Genomic DNA, 19,645 nt, shown 5'->3' with positions numbered 1-19,645 from the left:
AGCATGATCTCTGCTTGTGGGAGAGAAACAATAGAATGGCAACAGCTTGCACAGAAGTCATTGAGCACAAAAGAAAAAAGGTCAATTCTGAGCAAAAAAAAAAAATCAATTAAAGAACTATAACTAGTTGCATTTAGAGAAACTTATCCACATGCTCACCCAGCCCCCCAAAAAAAAAAATCATTCCTCTGAATTCTATCCTTTCATAGTACTTAGGGTACACATCTGTGATTCTCAGATTTCTTTTATTTTTTAAGAGTTGAGACTGATACCCTGTCATAGCTTGTCTGATTGCAGCTGTAACAATGTTGAAATCCTCAAAGGCATAAATGGTAAATATTTATCACTTAATTAATGTTAATATTTTAGGATGTTTATGACAAGTCTTAAGTTGATTGACGACATGTTGGGGGTACAGCAAAACCAGGATTTGGATTTCATGATATAGAGTAGTGGTAAGGATTAAGATCAAGTTGAAATTAATCCACACCCTGAACAAAGCTCAGCATCACTTAGCTAATTCAACAGAAAATGCTGTCAATCAAGACTTTGGCTACTGTATGTGTAATGGGGCAGTTAAGGTGGCCAGTTTTAGGATACACAGTGCAGCAGATGGGTTTCCCCAAGAATGGCCATATCATTAGCTCACACGCCACATGCTTTTCCACAGTGGCACCATGCCACACCTCCATCAAGAGATGGAGTCTAATTGTCCTCTCCTAAATCTGTTCTGTCCTGATGACCCACTTGCTGTCAATTGAGTGAATTGAACGATACTGCTTAGTTCTGCGACAAAGTCAGAAAAGGCCATGAAGCTTCTACCTCGTTCTTATGCAACATTCACTCTGGGAGAAGCTATCTGCCATGGAAGAAATCCAATTACTGTGAGGCCACCACTTGAAAAGGCAGTAAGTAGGTGTTCCTTTAGAAAGTCCCAGCTGAGCCCAGCTTTCACGTATTCTGATTCTGCACCCAATTCCAATACATGGGAGATTTTCTACACCACCAAGTAATTCTATAATTTAGCTTGACTGTGACACTACCTCCCTAGAGATAGCATCAGATCCCACAAGATAAGGGCTCAGTCCTAAAAGACTACTCCCCACACACACCCCCCAACTTCCAATGCCAATGGAAAATCTAGCTTGTAACCTACAATTTTGACAAATAGGCTATATGTGGGAAGTTTCTTTAACCTGCTCCTTGGGTTTTGTTAAATTGCTAAGATTTAGCAATCTTAAATACTAATTTAATGAGCTCACAGAACTCGGAGAAACATTTTTACTTCCTAGATGACTGGTTTATTATATGCAAGTATAACTCAGGAACAGCCAGGTAGACAAGAGGCTTAGGGTAAGGTACAAGGGGAAAACATAGAGTTCTCATGCTCTATAAGCTTGCAACTCTCCTGAATCTTCACCTCTTAACCAACCAAGAAGCTCTCCAAACCCCATCGTTGGGCTTTTTGTGGAGGTTTTATTACCTATAACTGATTAAATAATTGATAATTTATTCACCCTCCAACCTCTTCCTTACCCGGAATTGGAGGATGGGTTCTGGATGAAACTGAAAGTTCCCCATCTAATCACATGGTTGGATACTCAGGCAACCAGCACCCACCCCTAGGTAACCTAGGTGCTTTCCAAAAGTTACCTTACTAACTAAACAAAAGACATCTTTATTGCTCTTATCACTTGGGAAATTTCAATGGTTTCAGGAGCTTTGTGCCAGAAACAAGTACAAAGACCAAATATACATTTGTTATAGATCACAATATTACATTTATCCCATCAAGATGTCAGATATATAAGTTGTCTTAGACTTTCCAGAATAACAACCCACCAGCTGAGAGCCACTGAGTGACCTCGGTCTATGTCATGGAGAACAGAAGAATAAATCAGTCAAATCCTGCCTAAATATTAAACCCACCAAATGAGATATCATAAAACTGGTTATTGTTTTAAGCCACTAGTTTTATAGTAGCTTTTTTATGCATCCAAAACTTTCAGGCAGATGCTGCCAACAGCATTGCAAAAACCCCTGTGGACCCATCTACAACCATGGCCATGTTCTCTTCCACAAAATCTCTATGTAAATGAACATGGTCTGCTCTCTGGCAATGTGGGATGATAAATCTCTATGAAAGTGTTTATTTAAATGCCAAGTGACCCTGGCATATTTAGGTACTTGTTTTCACATCACTAACCATTTGACAGGGATGCTTGGAGTACAGAGGGTCCTAACAGACTAAACATTTCTACCCACAGAGGAGGAATCAGAAATTAAAATATTTCTGAAATTGTCATGTGAATTGGTGAATAAACCTATCTTGTGCTACATGAAACTTCAGAAATATCTTGACTGATTAAAGAGAGCTAAAGACAGTTGTCAACTCTAAGTCATCTGAATGCTGATTTATAACTTAGAATATATTTCCCCACAAATATCTAGGCATGAGTCCTAATAATTCTAATCTAATCTGTGAACCTCATGGGCCAGGATCACAAGCTAATGAAGGGGAAGAAGGATGATGAAAGAATTCTTGCTCTCTTCCCTAGGAGCAAAACCAGCCCCAGAAGAAATGTAAGAAGGTGTAGCTTTGTCTTCAGTCCTCTGGTACCTTAGAATCACTTCTCACAGGTTCCTGGGGCCCCCAGGTCACTCCCTGATGGTGGAATAACATGCAGATCTGCCCTTAACTCCAGCACCTCCTGCTTCTGTGATCATGCTCTAATATCATTTATCCAATTTCTTTCCTCCACTTTCCTGGGAAACACATTCTCATTAATAAATAAAAGATCAATTGGCTCTTTCTGCTTTAATGTACATTATTGAGATTTCAGGCTGCTTGTCAACATGAAGAGAAAATGACCAGGAAAACCAGCCAGGAGGCAGAACAGCCTTCCTTCCAGAGCTCTGGCTCTGCCTCTCCTAAATCTGTGGATTTTCTTTAGCTCCTTGGAGAAGGCAGGAGCAAGAGAGTCGGTGATGGCATTGGGGTAAGTATTGGGGTAAATTCATCCATGTTTGGGTAGTTTGTAAATTGAGAATTTCGCATGTAATTTTTATCACAGGGATGAAGTCAACAGATCATATAGTTCCAAACCCAGCATCCAGCATTTAATAACCATCTCTCTTATGATCCAGCAATCCCACTGCTGGGCATACACACTGAGGAAACCAGAAGGGAAAGAGACACGTGTACCCCAATGTTCATCGCAGCACTGTTTATAATAGCCAGGACATGGAAACAACCTAGATGTCCATCAGCAGATGAATGGATAAGAAAGCTATGGTACATATACACAATGGAGTATTACTCAGCCATTAAAAAGAATACATTTGAATCAGTTCTAATGAGGTGGATGAAACTGGAGCCTATTATACAGAGTGAAGTAAGCCAGAAAGAAAAACACCAATATGGTATACTAACGCATATATATGGAATTTAGAAAGATGGTAACAATAACCCTGTGTACGAGACAACAAAAGAGACACTGATGTATAGAACAGTCTTATGGACTCTGTGGGAGAGGGAGAGGGTGGGAAGATTTGGGAGAATGGCATTGAAACATGTAAAATATCATGTCTGAAACGAGTTGCCAGTCCAGGTTCGATGCACGATACTGGATGCTTGGGGCTGGTGCACTGGGATGACCCAGAGGGATGGTATGGGGAGGGAGGAGGGAGGAGGGTTCAGGATGGGGAACACATGTATACCTGTGGCGGATTCATTTTGATATTTGGCAAAACTAATACAATTATGTAAAGTTTAAAAATAAAATAAAATTTAAAAAACAAAACAAACAAACAAAAAAACCATCTCTCTAGAGGAAGGGCCCTGTTCATAGCCTTTGCAAGCTCTATGGGGTAAATGCTCCCACTGTCTCTGACTTCAAGATACCAATGTGCAGAGACTTCCCTGGTGGCCCAATGGTTAAGAATCCACCTGCCAATGCAGGGGAGGTGAATTTGATCCCTGGTCAGGGAAATAAGTTCCCACATGCTGAAGGGAACCTAAGCCTGAACACCATAACAACAGAGCCCCACGCTCTAGAGCCCATTCTCCACAACAAGAGAAGCCACTGCAATGAGAAGCCTGAGCATTGCAACTATAGAGTGTCCTGCAACTAGAGAAAGCCAGCATGCCACAGTGAAGACCTGACACAGTCAAAGAGAAAAAAACCATGCAAGCTACCAGTGTGCCATCACTGAACTAGAGCTGGGAAGTGATGTGCACAGTCATCTCTCCCGACTCATCAGGATCCAGCTCCAGCCACCAGGGCCAGCACCTATGACCACCACACCCTACTTCCAAGTTCAACCAGCCAAGTCAAATTGGAGATGGGGTGAACCCTGGGGGTAATTGTTAAGAGGAGACTGATCATTCAAGTCCAAAAGATACCATCCTACCTTTATCCATTCATTTCTGCTCAGTTTTCTGTCCCTAAAGTCCATTCCTCCCACCCACCTGGAACATCTTCACTTCTAGTTCAGTTCAGTTCAGTCACTCAGTCGTGTCCAACTCTTTGGAAACCCATGGACTGCAGCACGCCAGGCTTCCCTGTCCATCACCAACTCCTGGAGCTTACTCAAACTCATGTCCATCGAGTCGGTGATGCCATCCAACCATCTTATCCTCTGTCATCCCTTTATCTTTCCACCTTCAATCTTTCCCAGCATCAGATTCTTTTCCAATGAGTATGTTCTTCGCATCAGGTAGCCAAAGTATTGGAGTTTCAATTTCAGCATCGTTCCTTCCAATGAATATTCAGGACCGATTTCCTTTAGGATGAAACTGTTGGATCTCCTTGCAGTACAAGGGACTCTCAAGAGTCTTCTCCAACACCACAGTTCAAAAGCATCAATTCTTTGGAGCTCAGCTTTCTTTATAGTCCAACTCTCACATCCATACATGACTACTGGAAAAATCATATCTTTGACTAGATAGAACTTTGTTGGCAAGTAATGTCTCTGCTTTTTAATATGATGCCTAGGTTGGTCATAGCTTTTCTTCCAAGGAGCAAACGTCTTTGAATTTCATGGCTGCAGTCACCATCTGCAGTGATTTAGGAGCCCCCCAAAATAAAGTCTGCCACTGTTTCCATTGTTTCCCCATCTATTTGTGATGAAGTGATGGGACTTGATACCATGATCTTAGTGTTCTGAATGTTGAGTATTGAGCTATATTTTTCACTCTCCTCTTTCACTTTCATCAAGAGGCTCTTTAGTTCTTTGCTTTCTGCCGTAAGAGTGGTGTTATCTGCATATCGGAGGTTATTAATATTTCTCCCAGCAATCTTGATTCCAGGTGCTTCATCCAGCCCGGCATTTCACATGATGTACTCTGCATATAAGTTAAATAAGCAGGGTGACAATATACAGCCTTGACGTACTCCTTTTCCTATTTGGAACCAGTCTGTTGTTCCATGTCCAGTTCTAACTGTTGCTTCTTGACCTGCAAACAGATTTCTCAGGAGGCAAGTCAGGTGGTCTGGTATTCCCATCACTTTAAGAATTTTCCACAGTTTGTTGTCATCCACACAGTCAAAGGCTTTGGCATAGTCAATAAAACAGAAGTAGTTGTTTTTCTGGAACTCTCTTGCTTTTTTGATGATTCACTGAATGTTGGCAATTTATTCTCTGGTTCTTCTGCCTTTTCTAAAACCAGCTTGAACATCTGGAAAGTCTCAGTTCATGTACTGTTGAAGACTTGCTTTGAGAATTTTGAGCATTACTTTGCTAGTGTGTGAGATGAGTGCAATTGTGCTATACTTTGAACATTCTTTGGCATTGCCTTTCTTTGGGATTGGAATGAAAACTGAACTTTTCCAGTCTTGCAGCCTCTGCTGAGTTTTCCAGATTTGTTGGCATATTTAGTACAGCACTTTAACAGCATCGTCTTTTAGGATTTGAAATAGCTCAACTGGAATTCCATCACCTCCACTAGCTTTGTTCATAGTGATAATACCTAAGGCCCACTTGACTTTGCATTTCAGGATGTCTGGCTCTAGATGAGTGATCACACCATCATGATTATCTGGGTCATGAGGATCTTTTTGTATAATTCCTCTGTGTATTCTTGCCACCTCTTCTTACTATCTTCTGCTTCTGTTAGGTCCATACCATTCTGTCCTTTATTGTGCCCATCTTTGCCTGAAATGTTCCCTTGGTATCTCTGATTTTCTTGAAGAGATCTCTAGTCTTTCCCATTCTATTGTTTTCCTCTATTTCTTTGCATTGATCATTGAGGAAGGCTTTCTTATTTCTTCTTGCTATTCTTTGGAACTCTGCATTCAGATGGGTATATCTTTCCTTTTCTTCTTTGCCTTTAGCTTCTCTTCTTTTCTCAGCTATTTGTAAGGCCGCCTCAGACAACCATTTTGCTTTTTTGCATTTCTTTTTCTAGGGATGGTTTTGATCACTGCCTCCTGTACAATATCACGAACCTCCATTCATAGGTCTTCAGGCACTCTCTCTCTCAGATCTAATTCCTTGAATCTATTTGTCACTTTCACTGTATTATCATAAGGATATGATTTAGGTCATACATGAATAGTCCAGTGGTTTCACTTACTTTCTTCAATTTAAGTCTGAACCGAGTTCATGATCTGAGCCACAGTCAGCTCCCGGTCTTGTTTCTACTGACTGTATAGAGCTTCTCCATCTTTGGCTGCAAAAAATACAATCAGCCTGATTTCTGTATTGACCATCTGGTGATGTCCATCTGTAGAGTCTTCTCTTGTGTTGTTGGAAGACGGTGTTTACTATGCCCAGTGCATTCTCCTGGCAAAACTTTATTAGCCTTTGCCCTGCTTCATTTTATACTCCAAGGCCAAATTTGCCTGTTTCTCCAGGTATCTCTTGACTTCCTACTTTTGCATTGTCAGTCCCCTATAATGAAAAAAACATGTTTTTGGGGTGTTAGTTCTAGAAAGCTTTGTAGGTCTTCATAGAACCATTCAGGTTCTTCAGCATTACTGGTTGGGGCATAGACTTGGATTACTGTGATATTGAATGGTTTGCCTTGGAAACAAACATCGATCATTCTGTCATTTTTGAGATTGCATCCAAGTACTGCTATTCAGAGTCTTTTGTTGACTATGAAGGCTACTCCTTTTCTTCTAAGGTATTCTTGCCTACAGTAGTAGATATAATGGTCATCTGAGTTAAATTCACCCATTCTAGTCCACTTTAGTTCACTGATTCCTAAAATGTCGATGTTCGCTCTTGCCATCTCCTGTTTGACCACTTCCAATTTACCCTGATTCATGGACCTAACATTCCAGGTTCCTATGCAATATTGTTCTTTAATGCATCGGAGTTTACTTCCATCACCAGTCACATCTACAACTGGGTGTTGTTTTGTCTCAGGCTCTGTCTCTTCATTCTGGGGTTATTTCTCCACTGATCTCCCATAGCTTATTGGGCACCTACCAACCTGGGGAGTTCATCTTTCAGGGTCCTATCTTTTTGCCTTTTCATACTGTTCATGGGGTTCTCAAGGCAAGAATACTAACGTGGTTTGCCATTCCCTTCTCCAGTGAACCATGTTTCGTCAGAACTCTCCACCATGACCCATGCATCTTGGGTGGCCCTATATGGCATGGCTCATCGTTTCACTGAGTTAGACAAGGCTGTGGTCCATGTGGGCACTAAGCGTGGTGGCGGCTGCAACTGGCGCACTATGGTCAACACCGGAATCAGATTGGTTATGTTCTTTGCAGCCAGAGATGGAGAAGCTCTACACCATCAACAAAAACAAGACCAGGAGCTGACAGTGCCTCAGATCATGAACTCCTGATTACCAAATTCAGACTTAAATTGAAGAAAGTAGGGAAAACCACTAGACCATTCAATCAAACCCCATATGATTATACAGTGGAAGTAAGGAATAGATTTAAGGGCCTAGATCTGATAGATAGAGTGCCTGATGAACTATGCAATGAGGTTCATGACATTGTACAGGAGACAGGGATCAACCATCTTCATGGAAAAGAAAAGCAAAAAAGCAAAATGGCTGTCTGGGGAGGCCTTACAAATAGCTGTGCAAAGAAGAGAAGCAAAAAGCAAAGGAGAAAAGGAAAGATATAAGCATCTGAATGCAGAGTTCCAAAGAATAGCAAGAAGAGATAAGAAAGCATTCCTCAAAGATGAATGCAAAGAAATAGAGGAAAACAACAGAATGGGAAAGACTAGAGATCTCTTCAAGAAAATTAGAGATACCAAGGGAACATTTCATGCAAAGATGGGCTCAATAAAGGACAGAAGTGGCATGGACCTAACAGAAGCAGAAGATAGTAAGACGAGATGGCAAGAATGCGCAGAAGAACTGTACAAAAAAGATCTTCACGACCCAGATAATCACGATGGTGTGATCACTGACCTAGAGCCAGACATCCTGGAATGTGAAGTCAAGTGGGTCTTAGAAAGCATCACTATGAACAAGACTAGTGGAGGTGATGGAATTCCAGTTGAGCTCTTTCAAATCCTGAAAGATGATGCTGTGAAAGTGCTGCACTCAATATGCCAGCAAATTTGGAAAACTCAGCAGTGGCGACAGGACTGGAAAAGGTCAGTTTTCATTCCAATCCCAAAGAAAGGCAATACCAAAGAATGCTCAAACTACCACACAAGTGCACTCATCTCACATGCTATTAAAGTCATGCTCAAAATTCTCCAAGCCAGGCTTCAGCAATACGTGAACCGTGAACTTCCTGATGTTCAAGCTGGTTTTAGAAAAGGCAGAAGAACCAGAGATCAAATTGCCAACATCTGCTGGATCATGGAAAAAGCAAGAGAGTTCCAGAAAAAAACATCTATTTCTGTTTTATTGACTATGCCAAAGCCTTTGACTGTGTGGATCACAATAAACTGTGGAGAATTCTGAAAGAGATGGGAATACCAGAGCACCTGACCTGCCTCTTGAGAAATGTGTATGCAGGTCAGGAAGCAACAGTTAGAACTGGACATGGAACAACAGACTGGTTCCAAATAGGAAAAGGAGTACGTCAAGGCTGTATATTGTCACCCTGCTTATTTAACTTGTATGCAGAGTATATCATGAGAAACGCTGGATTGGAAGAAGCACAAACTGGAATCAAGATTGCTGGGAGAAATATCAATAACCTCAGATATGCATTTATGGCATTTATGGCAACACCTGGCCACACTTGGCCCCACCTGACATCCTGGACCAAATGCCTCAGGTTAGATGCCTTGGCTTCTAATTCACTGCTAAAAGCTACTGAGCACAGCGTGCCCATTTCTGGTCACTGTGTCCCTAGTTTGTTTGCTTTCTGCACCCAAGTCCTTGTTCCCACCCCTTGCCCATCCTCCAAATGATTCTTGGCCCCTGGCCTCTGTCCCCAGAGACTGGAGTCCCAGCACAAACCAATTCCTCTGGCCACAGCCCTTCTGTTTGCTAACTGGCATCCCCAAAACTGATCCAGTCTGGGCTTTGGGGGGAAGAAAAGGACTCTTCTACATCTTGATTGTTGATCCTTCAGGCATCCGGGATATGTGGGAAGTCAGTTCTCTCTGCCTCACAGGTGAAGACGCTGAGGCCTAGACCCAAACCTAAGGCCACACAACTTACAAGTACAGAGTCAAATTTTAACCCAGATTTGGCAAGGCCAAAGACAGATCTGTCCGACCTTAACATTCACCTGTACCCACTGTACTTGTGGTTTTCAGACTATTCCCCAGGAATTTAAAGTCCAGAGCAGGTGATTTTAAAACATCACAATTATTTTGTGCACTTTTGCACTTTAACATATCTTAAGTATTTTTATAAAACTATACAAATTAAAGCAACATGTAAAGTTCCCTTGTGACTCAGCTGGTAAAGAATCCTCCTGCAATGCAGGAGACCAGAGTTCAATCCCTGGGTTGGAAAGATCTCCTAGAGAAGGAGAAAGCTACCCACTCCAGTATTGTGGCCTGGAGAATTCCGTGGACTGTATAGTCCATGAGGTCGCAAAGAGTCGGACACAACTGAGCTACTTTCACACACACACACACACGAAGTCAGTCTGTTTTATATCAAATTTGGGTAACCTATGCTACTGAGTTAGTGCATGTAGACCTCAAAATAAACTTTCCTTATTGTCTTATGAATATGGAAATTTCTAAATTTCCACATTATCTCATTAATATATTTACCTTCTTTGTATAAAAATGAACAGATGTGGGGCAAGGTCATTACATCATGGAAGTGCCAAAGTTTTGATATATTTTACCAGTAAGGTAAGATGGGACATCTATGCCAATTTGTTGGGGAAAACTGAAAACTGAAAAAAAAAAAAAAAAAAAAGGACTACTCTCTACTCCACTCTCTACTCTGTGTTTCATGTTCTCACAATTTATGTTTCGATTATACTTTTTACTCTGCTTCCTTGAACATCTTTTCAGGATAGCCTAAATAGTACTGCCCTTTTATTAAAATCACGTATCACTGCCTCACTAATATATTTAGTTTCTGTGAGTTTATTGTCTATTATCACAATTCTCATTTCCCTCCCACCCTCCAAGTGTAGACTCCAGGAAGGAAGGGACTTTGTTCTGTTTATGGCTACATCAGAGCGCCTAGACTACTGTCTAGAATACAGTAGACACTCAACAAATTTTTTCTGAATGCATGAATAGAAGAATAGATGAATGAATGAAAATTAATTTGACTACTTTGAGATTTTAAGTGACTATGTGACAGAGACAGGTACTAAGATGCATGAGAGTTTTTTTTTTTTAATGATATTGCCAAACATCTCATAATGTTAGAACATACACTTGAAAAGTGTTTTCTATAACACAATTGTGGTTTTATATCAGCTGAAGAACCCATTCATCAACTCCCTCCAGCTTATACATTTACTACTTAAGGAACAGGGACAGTTCTTAGACATGAAGAGTAATTCAACTTTAGAATAAAAATATCTTGCCCCTTCTCTTTCAAACCTCTGGATGAGTTGCATTTAAGAGAATACTGATATCATGAAGTCAGATTTCAGGAATTTATATATTCACCTGTTACCTGTGTGAATCACAAGTTTTTCCTCCTGTATTATATGGCCTAGCAAGATGCAGACATAAGTGGAATGCTGAGACTACTCTTAGCATATTTGACTGTAAATATTAGTCAAAAAGCTTATTTTGAAGGCTGTGTTGCTCTAAAATGCCTCATTTTTCTTAATAGCTAGTTTCAATTGTTATACATGTGAACGTATAAGAATCAGTTCATTCTAATCAAATAAACCTGGTCTGTTTCAAGTCAGAGTTCTTTTATAATTTGAGGAAAATAATGAATTCCACTGCTAAAAGAAATTATAATCTGAAAACAATGGCCTTACCATTCACAACATCCACAGCCATCACCTGCCCTAGAAGGCTCTGGGTGGAGTTTGAAGTGGTCCCTTGCCTGCTGGAACTCACTCATGGCACAACTCACTCATGGCACTGAAGTCCAGCTTTGTAGACAGGACCGTCTCCATCGTTCCTCTTCAGCTCTAACCCACAGTAGTTAGAGCAAGATGAAGGCCTCAGGCATGAGGCCAGGGGGAGCTAGTTACTCTGTCTCTGCCACTAACCAGTGGTGAGGAAGCAATTTCACTTCTCAAGCATCCATTCCTTCATCTGGCAAAATAATAATGTTATTTCATAGGGCTGTGGTGAGAATTAAGCAGATAATGCGGGCAAAGCTTTTGAATAGAACTGGGGTGATGTTATTATATTTATTATTTTTAGTTTTAGTTCTTAGGTTCAAGGCTCTTAGGTTCTTATGTACACAAGGCACCTTGCTTCATGCCTGTTTGACAGATGTATTCAGAAAGGCCAAGGATTATAACTAGATAATATAAAGAATTATGTAGTGGATTGCAGTATGATCAATGTTCGTCATTTTGCAGTTGTTGAGCACATTGCTCCTGAAGGATGCTCTCCAGTCTTGGTGTTCCAGCTGAAAGGGAAGGGCCCAACCCTGCAAACCGTCGTCCCTGCTGATGCATATTTCATCCCCATCAGCATCTCTCACTGCTTATCTATGGACTTTTGAAGCAATAAAGCAAAAATATTCAAATGCTCTTAACTTAAAAATGCATCCAGAAGCATCCATATCCTGAGATGGGAAGGAACTTAAAAAGGTCCTGTGTCCTAGTCCTGTCTCCTGGGAAGGGCACTCGAAAGGATTTTCTGGGCTTCCTAGCTACAAAGAGGACTTCTTAAACGGGGAATAGCATAGTAGAACCAGGTAATGCCCCTGAAAGCCACCCCAGGAGATGACACTCTATGATTCAGCCTCAAGAAACCAGGACTGGGGGCTCCCCTGCAAGAGTCAGGCCCACTCCTGCCCACTACCCACCACTAAACTTGAGCTGCCTGGGATGTGGCACAGTTAGATGCACTTACTCCTCTCCCCTCCACAGTGCTCCTGTTTTAGGGTCCCTCTGTCCCCATGCTGGGGTGAGCCAGGGTCACTCTCTTTAGAAGAACAACCTTCTCAGGCTCCTGCCCTGGTCCTTCTCAGATCACTGCTGCCTGCTATCTCCCTGACCTGACCTTGTTGCCCACAGAATCACTGCCTCTAATAAGATGAGAAAGAAGCTAAGAGGTCTTTGAAAACCCCATGGCTCCTCCCACTGAGTAGTAACACATCCACTCATATCCCCAGCCTTGACCTGTTGAGTACCCACTATACTCAGGCTCAGTGCCAGCCACTAGGCATTTGGAAAATGAACAAAGCAGAGCACCTGAATCAACCCACTCACAGTGTTGAGATGGGTACGGAGTAAAAAATAAGAGGGAAGCTTAGAGGCTGGGAAGGCTACCTGACCCAGTAGGATACTACACAGGCCAGGCAACTTGGGAAGCAGAATCTGTGATGGAATCATCAGGCAGCATTCAGTAAGGAACTGCCCTGGGAGGGAGAGGACATAAGTGGGTTGGGCAGAGGGAAAAATTGAGTCATGACTCAGTGATACAGGCCCAAAAACAGCCTCAGCCAATACCACGGAGACCTCTGAAGTTAAAATAACACAGTGGCATTTCCCCCATATCCAAACCTTTATGCTCCTGCATCAGCCACTGAACTGAGCCAAAGGGCAAGTCCTTGAACACATCACTTCCCAAACTCCTGTGTATACACCCTCCTTTATTCTGGATCATCTCTTGGGATCACTACTCTGCAGAGTACATTTTAGGTCTCAAGTCCAAAAGTTCATCTGTGTCACTGACTTTCTAAGATTCAGAACATGGCTACCTGAGATGGGACTTCCCCAAGCACATTCCTGAATTAGCCAGAATGCTATCAGGTGATAAGGATTGAACCACTACTCATACTGATTCAAGAAGAAAAATAGGGTAAGGATTTTAATGGCTTATATAATTGAAAAGTCCAGAGATGAGTCTAGAGATCTTCAGGAAAAGCTGGATCCAGGGCTTTGCTCTTTTTCAATCTTTTATCTCTGCTTTCCCCTGTGCTAGCTGAATTCTTATGCATGTTCTTTCTTTGCAGTGCCTCTTGGTAGCTCCAGGCTTATATCCTTCCATTTTAATAATCCCCATTAATAAATATGGGGCTTCTAATTTTTCATATTGCTATGAAATCATAAATTTGCACCTCATTGGCTTTATGGATGTCACCTACCCAGCCCTGAATCAACTGATGTCATGGGGATGGAACACATTGATTGCTTGGGTTTTCAATGTATACTGAGGAAGGAGGGTGTCACTCTTTCCAAACTACATGGCCTAGCAGTGAGTGGAAAAACAGTTCTCCAAAGGAAAATCAGGATCCAATCTCAGGAGGGGAAATGGATGCTGAACTTACAGAAACATCCCACAAACACTCTTTACTGACACAGCTTATAGGGCCTGTTCTGGACTCTGCCCTCACTTTGGAGTCTGGCAGACATGCTAGAAAAAGCCCTTCACTGGAACCCGTTCCTTCTTGTACCATGTCCAGTGTGGCTAGCCCCTACATTTCATGTCACTCCCAGCCAAGCTGGTCATCTATCCTGCTGCACTAAAGAAACACCCAATGGGGAGATGACCAGGAGCTGTCTGAATAATGTCCACAAGTTTCTTCCCAACTTCCTGTCTGGGCAATTTACTAGCAAGTATCCATGGAATAGATTTGGCGCTTGGGATGTGGGAGGGAACCAGAAAGAGGGAGGAAAGTAAATGCAACAAAAACCTAAAAGCCTGTGCTAATCATTAATTTCAACTTTTTGTGCAATCCATTCTCTCTGACAGGGAGGAAAGCCAACTGACTGAAGTCTCACAAACTCATAGATGATGTGGGACTGAAAGAGGACCTTCAATATGTCCTGCACAGCCTTCTACCTGGCATACGGAATCCCCTCAGCAGGCTTCCTGATGGGGCCTTGAACACTTCCAGTGACAGAGGGCTCACCACCTCCAAAGCAACTTTTTCACAGCAGCTTATCTTGAGCCAACATCTATCATCCAGAAACTTCTAACACTGATCTTGGTTCTGCCCCCAGCATGGCCTGAGTCCTCTGGGCTTGCAGTAATTCCCCACTCCACCTCTGGTGCAGGTGCTACTGAGACAGAAATAAAGAGTGGCATCCAGGCAGACACTTGTAAATGGCATTAGGCTCGACTCTGGGCCTTCCAGAGAAACTGGTCACAGACTGACTGGGACCCAGAACAGATCTTTGGCTTTTCCTCACCTCCTGGTTACTGCTGACAGTTTAGATCTTGATTGGCCTCTTGATATCCGATTCTACTCTGAGTTTCCAACTCAACCTCAGCCGCTGTTGGCTCTATTCTGGGATCACTGGACTTAATCCTGCCTTGTTCCGTAGCTACAGAGGCTCTTGATCACTCACTGCTCCAGTCAGGAGCAGACTTCTCTGCCATCTGATGACAGGGCTTCCTCTGACTCATTCATGCCTCTGTGTGAATCTGAAGGCTCACATTCTGGATAGACACAGGCACGCCAAGACACATGACTTGGTGAGTGGAAAGTTAGCAGGACCTTAGTGCTCCCACACGCTTTGCCCCTTGGCAGAGGACAACCTGCACAGCAGTGAGCAGCAGCCCTGTCTGACATCGCCCTGATTGGCACTGACCACATAGGGGTCCAGGCTTTCCCCATAGGACCTGCTTGAACCCAGAGCTGACCTCCCTGCAGCCTTCGGTCCACATCACTGTCCAAGTCACCCCAAACTTGAGGTTCCTGAGAGCTAAAATCTCTCATTAATGCTCACTCGGCTCAATAAATGCCTACCAAGCCAAAAGATGAGTGACAAGAAGGAAAAAAGAAGAAACTCACTTTTCACCCCCTGGATAGCACCGTAGGACCTTGGGTCAGTAAGTGTTTGCTGGTAAGTCAGCCCCGCCTCTTCAGCAAGAGTTTCTTCACTCCACTGTTCCATCAAAACGCCCCCTTTTAAGGATTCCCTGTCCAGCGCTTTCTGCTTCCGCCCTGATGCTCATTAAATCAACCTGGGCTGTTACTGGAGAGGAGAAGGCGGAGATGGTTCCCCCTCTTCCTAATGGAGAAAACACTCTTCCTTTGTAGATTTTCCCTTTCTCCTGCTGACCCAGTGCACTTTTTGGCCTTGACCCTGCACAGACAGCTGTGTACAGACAGCTCCTCAAATAAGAATGAATGATCACTTGCCAGGGAATCAATGAGCCCAGAGAAGAGCCTTAAGAGGGAAGCAGGCATCCCAGTCCTGTGACATGGGTCAGACACACTTTAGTACCCACACTGCTGACCGCCCCTCCTTTGGCCCTCTACACCTGACCTCTGACCTCCGCTGCCCACCCCTCCACCCCTCACCAACCCACCATGCCCCTGGCAGAGCACAGCAGAAGAACCCACTGATGCGGCACAGGAGGCCTGCTTTCCTGCGAATAGTGTGGCTGCTCACAGAATTACACTGCCGAGGGGCAAGCAGAATGGATGGGGGAGTCTGACAGGCCCGGAGACCCCAGAGCAATTTCACTTGGTTTTGATTCATGGCTTGTCAAAGCGCTAACCAAATATTCCATTTTCATTTTCGCCCTCCTCTCTCTCCCATTGACTGGCATCATAATTGAAAACTCTGGCGTGAAGGGTCGGGGCCACCTTTATGCAGGGCCCTCAATTCCACCTGCTCAGAATGTCTTGCGCCTCGAAGAGGACAGAGGGGAAAATCAGCAAACAGATGGTGTGGGGATTATATTCACATGGGCCACCCTCGGCCGACTCTGTTATCTCGGCTTGAGCAACCTGGGACTCTCCAGCCCTCTGCTCTCTGCCTTCTGAGCTTATTCCTGCTTGTTTGCTCAACTGTAAAAAGGATGCAGGGCCAGAAAGGTGGGCTGAGTTTGCAATCACTCTTTCCCTCCTTGTTTGAAGGCCTGCCAAGAGGCAAGCTGGCAAAAGGAGAGTTTTACAATAAAGGAGCAACCTGACTTGGGGAATTTTTAAATCTTCCTTTTCTCAAATAAATATTTCATGAAAGGCTAACCCAAATGATAGTAACACCTAATATTTATTTTTTTTTAATTTTGTTTTTTAACTTTACAATATTGTATTGGTTTTGCCATATATCAAAATGAATCTGCCACAAGTATACATGTGCTCCCCATCCTGAACCCTCCTCCCTCCTCCCTCCCCATACCATCCCTCTGGGTCGTCCCAGTGCACCAGCCCCAAGCATCCAGTATCGCACATCAAACCTGGAGTGGCGACTTGTTTCATACATGATATTATACATGTTTCAATGCGTTCTTCCAAATCATCCCACCCTGTCCCTCTCCCACAGAGTCCAAAAGACTGTTCTATACATCAGTGTCTCTTTTGCTGTCTCGTACACAGGGTTATTGTTACCATCTTTCTAAATTCCATATATATGCGTTAGTATACTGTATTAGTGTTTTTCTTTCTGGCTTACTTCACTCTGTATAATAGGCTCCAGTTTCACCCACCTCATTAGAACTGATTCAAATGTATTCTTTTTAATGGCTGAGTAATACTCCATTGTGTATATGTACCACTGCTTTCTTATCCATTCATCTTCTGATGGACATCTAGGTTGCTTCCATGTCCTGGCTATTATAAACAGTGCTGCGATGAACATTGGGGTACACGTGTCTCTTTCCCTTCTGGTTTCCTCAGTGTGTATGCCCAGCAGTGGGATTGCTGGATCATAAGGCAGGTCTATTTCCAGTTTTTTAAGGAATCTCCACACTGTTCTCCATAGTGGCTGTACTAGTTTGCATTCCCACCAACAGTGTAAGAGGGTTCCCTTTTCTCCACACCCTCTCCAGCATTTATTACTTGTAGACTTTTGGGTCGCAGCTATTCTGACTGGCGTGAAATGGTACCTCATGGTGGTTTTGATTTGCATTTCTCTGATAATGAGTGATGTTGAGCATCTTTTCCTGTGTTTGCTAGCCATCTGTATGTCTTCTTTGGAGAAATGTCTATTTAGTTCTTTGGCCCATTTTTTGATTGGGTCATTTATTTTTCTGGAATTGAGCTGTAGGAGTTGCTTGTATATTATTGAGCCCTTACAACTTTGCAGGAGCTGTTCTAAAATTTTTACATAAATGATTTCATTTTATTTTTGTAAGAACACTATGTGCTAGGTACTATTACTTACTGCCACTTCTTAGATGGGGCGCTGATAACAAGGGATGCTAAGAAACTTGTTCGAGGTTAAACAGTTAAGAACTATTAAAGAACATGATTTCAATATACAGCCAGCCATCTTAATCTGTATGTCATGCTTCCCTGAGCTCAAAGATGGAGACCTAAAACAAACAGGTAGATAGAGAGATGATAGCAATAAATTAGATGATAGATGGATACATAGATAGAAAATAGATTCATATATATATATATATATATGTATGTATGAGGGTGATACAAGAATCCCAGTTGTCCTTGTCTGTTGGAGGTGGAATGGTTCAGCTACCCTAGGGTCCAGTTTGAAAAGGTGGGGAAGGAACAGAAAGAATTAAAGGGGCTGAAGTTCTGAGTCTGCGTCATCGGAATATGGTATATCTGTAGAAACAGGAGCTGTCCAGATCCTCTGTGCTCACTGTTGTGCTGTGACCTGGCCAGGTCAGCAACTGACACAGGAGTGAAGCACAGGCTGGGCAAGCCTCAGATGGACAACAAGGAGCTTGGACAAGTTGGAACGCCACCCAGTGGGGCACTCTGGCCTGGGGTGGGAATGGGTGACTGGAAGGCAGAGTGGAAATCTAGGCAGGACCAGACTTGGGAACCCTGCGCATAGGGTTCCAAGGGAACAAGATACCACATCCAGTGCAACAAACGTTACTGTGAACAGACCTACAGTTGAGCTCCTGGAAGCACCCCAGGGCAGGACCCCAAATGTATTTTTATCAAGCACCCCAGATGGTTCTGGTCATCAGACGGGCATGGAAACTTCAGAGGTAAAAATTTGAAGGTCTGGAAGAGCTTCATTCTTCCTTTTGCCACTTCCCAGTCTGCCTGCCCCAGCCACGTTTTCTGCCACTAGCAGGTGAGTGCCCTACCAGCTCCTTCCTTGACCCACCCACACAGGCAGTCTGCTCACTCTCTGAGTTCAGGGCTTTAATAATTGGTTTCCCCAGAATCCCGAATCCAGCAAAGTTTAAATTTGAAATTTCTTGTGCTTTCTGCCACAGTCCTAGCTCCTCGCATGCAATCTGCCCCCAATTCTTAGAACATCGTGATGCATGATTGAGCCCCATGATGCATCTACCTGCCCTCTGCTGCCTGGATGCCTAGATGCCAGACACAGAGGCCACCTACTGCTAGCTCCAAGACAGAAGAGTTTTTCCTTTTGCCTGTCAGGAAGACCATGCCCTGAGTTATACTACTGTGTGCTGGTTGTTATTGTTGCTATAACTAATTCCCAAAACCTTAGTGACTTAATGTACAAATTTATTATCCTAAGGTTTTGGAAGTCAGAACTCTGAAGTGGGTCTTACTGGACTAAAATCAAGGTGTCAGCTGCTCTGCATTCCTTCTGGAGGCTCTGCGGGAGGATCCTTGCCTTCCCTTTGCCAGCTTCTAGAGGCCCCCATATTCCTTGGCTTGTGGTCATGCATTGCTCTCACCTTTGCTCCCATTTTTATATTTTCTCTCCCCCTGACCCTCCTACCTTCTTCCTATCATGATCCTTGTGATTATACTGGACCCATTCAGATGGTTCAGGATCACTGCCCCATCTCAATATCCTTAATTTAGTGCTTGCTTCAGCAGCACATATAATAAAATTGGAATGATACAGAGATTAGCATGGCCCCTGCACAAGTATGACATGGGAATTCGTGAACCGTTCCATATTTAAAAAAGAAAAAAGATCCTTAATCACAGCTGCAATGTCCCCTTTGCCACGGAAGGTGACATATGCACAGATTCTGAGGATTTGTTGTGGACATGTTCGTATTTTCTACCACAGGTTAATAATGTGCATATCACCTTGCCCTGGGTCAGCACATGAAGTAGAGGCCTAGGCTTTGAGAACGGGGCACACACTTGGGAAGGTTACCCTGCCCAGGAGCAGAGCCCAGGCTATTCCTGGACCGAGACTCCACCAAGTGAGACACCCAGGGAGGATGGGGGTGTGCTGTGAGGAGCAGATGTGTGCACATGCATGTATATACACACACCTGTGTG

At 43.2% G+C, this 19,645-nt stretch overlaps 1 non-coding gene across 1 annotated transcript; it reads left to right on the top strand.

Annotated features, from left to right (window-relative positions):
- Window positions 1-19,212: 19,212 nt before the first annotated feature.
- LOC112587354 lies at window positions 19,213-19,316 on the top strand. Its single transcript, XR_003111847.1, has one exon. It is a non-coding gene; the product is annotated as a U6 spliceosomal RNA (small nuclear RNA).
- The last annotated feature ends 329 nt before the right edge of the window (window positions 19,317-19,645 follow it).

This window comes from Bubalus bubalis, chromosome 1, assembly GCF_019923935.1.
Source record: "Bubalus bubalis isolate 160015118507 breed Murrah chromosome 1, NDDB_SH_1, whole genome shotgun sequence".
Lineage (NCBI taxonomy): Eukaryota > Metazoa > Chordata > Mammalia > Artiodactyla > Bovidae > Bubalus > Bubalus bubalis.
The sequence above is the reverse complement of the archived record's forward strand: the minus strand, read 5'-3'. Positions and strand labels throughout refer to the sequence as shown.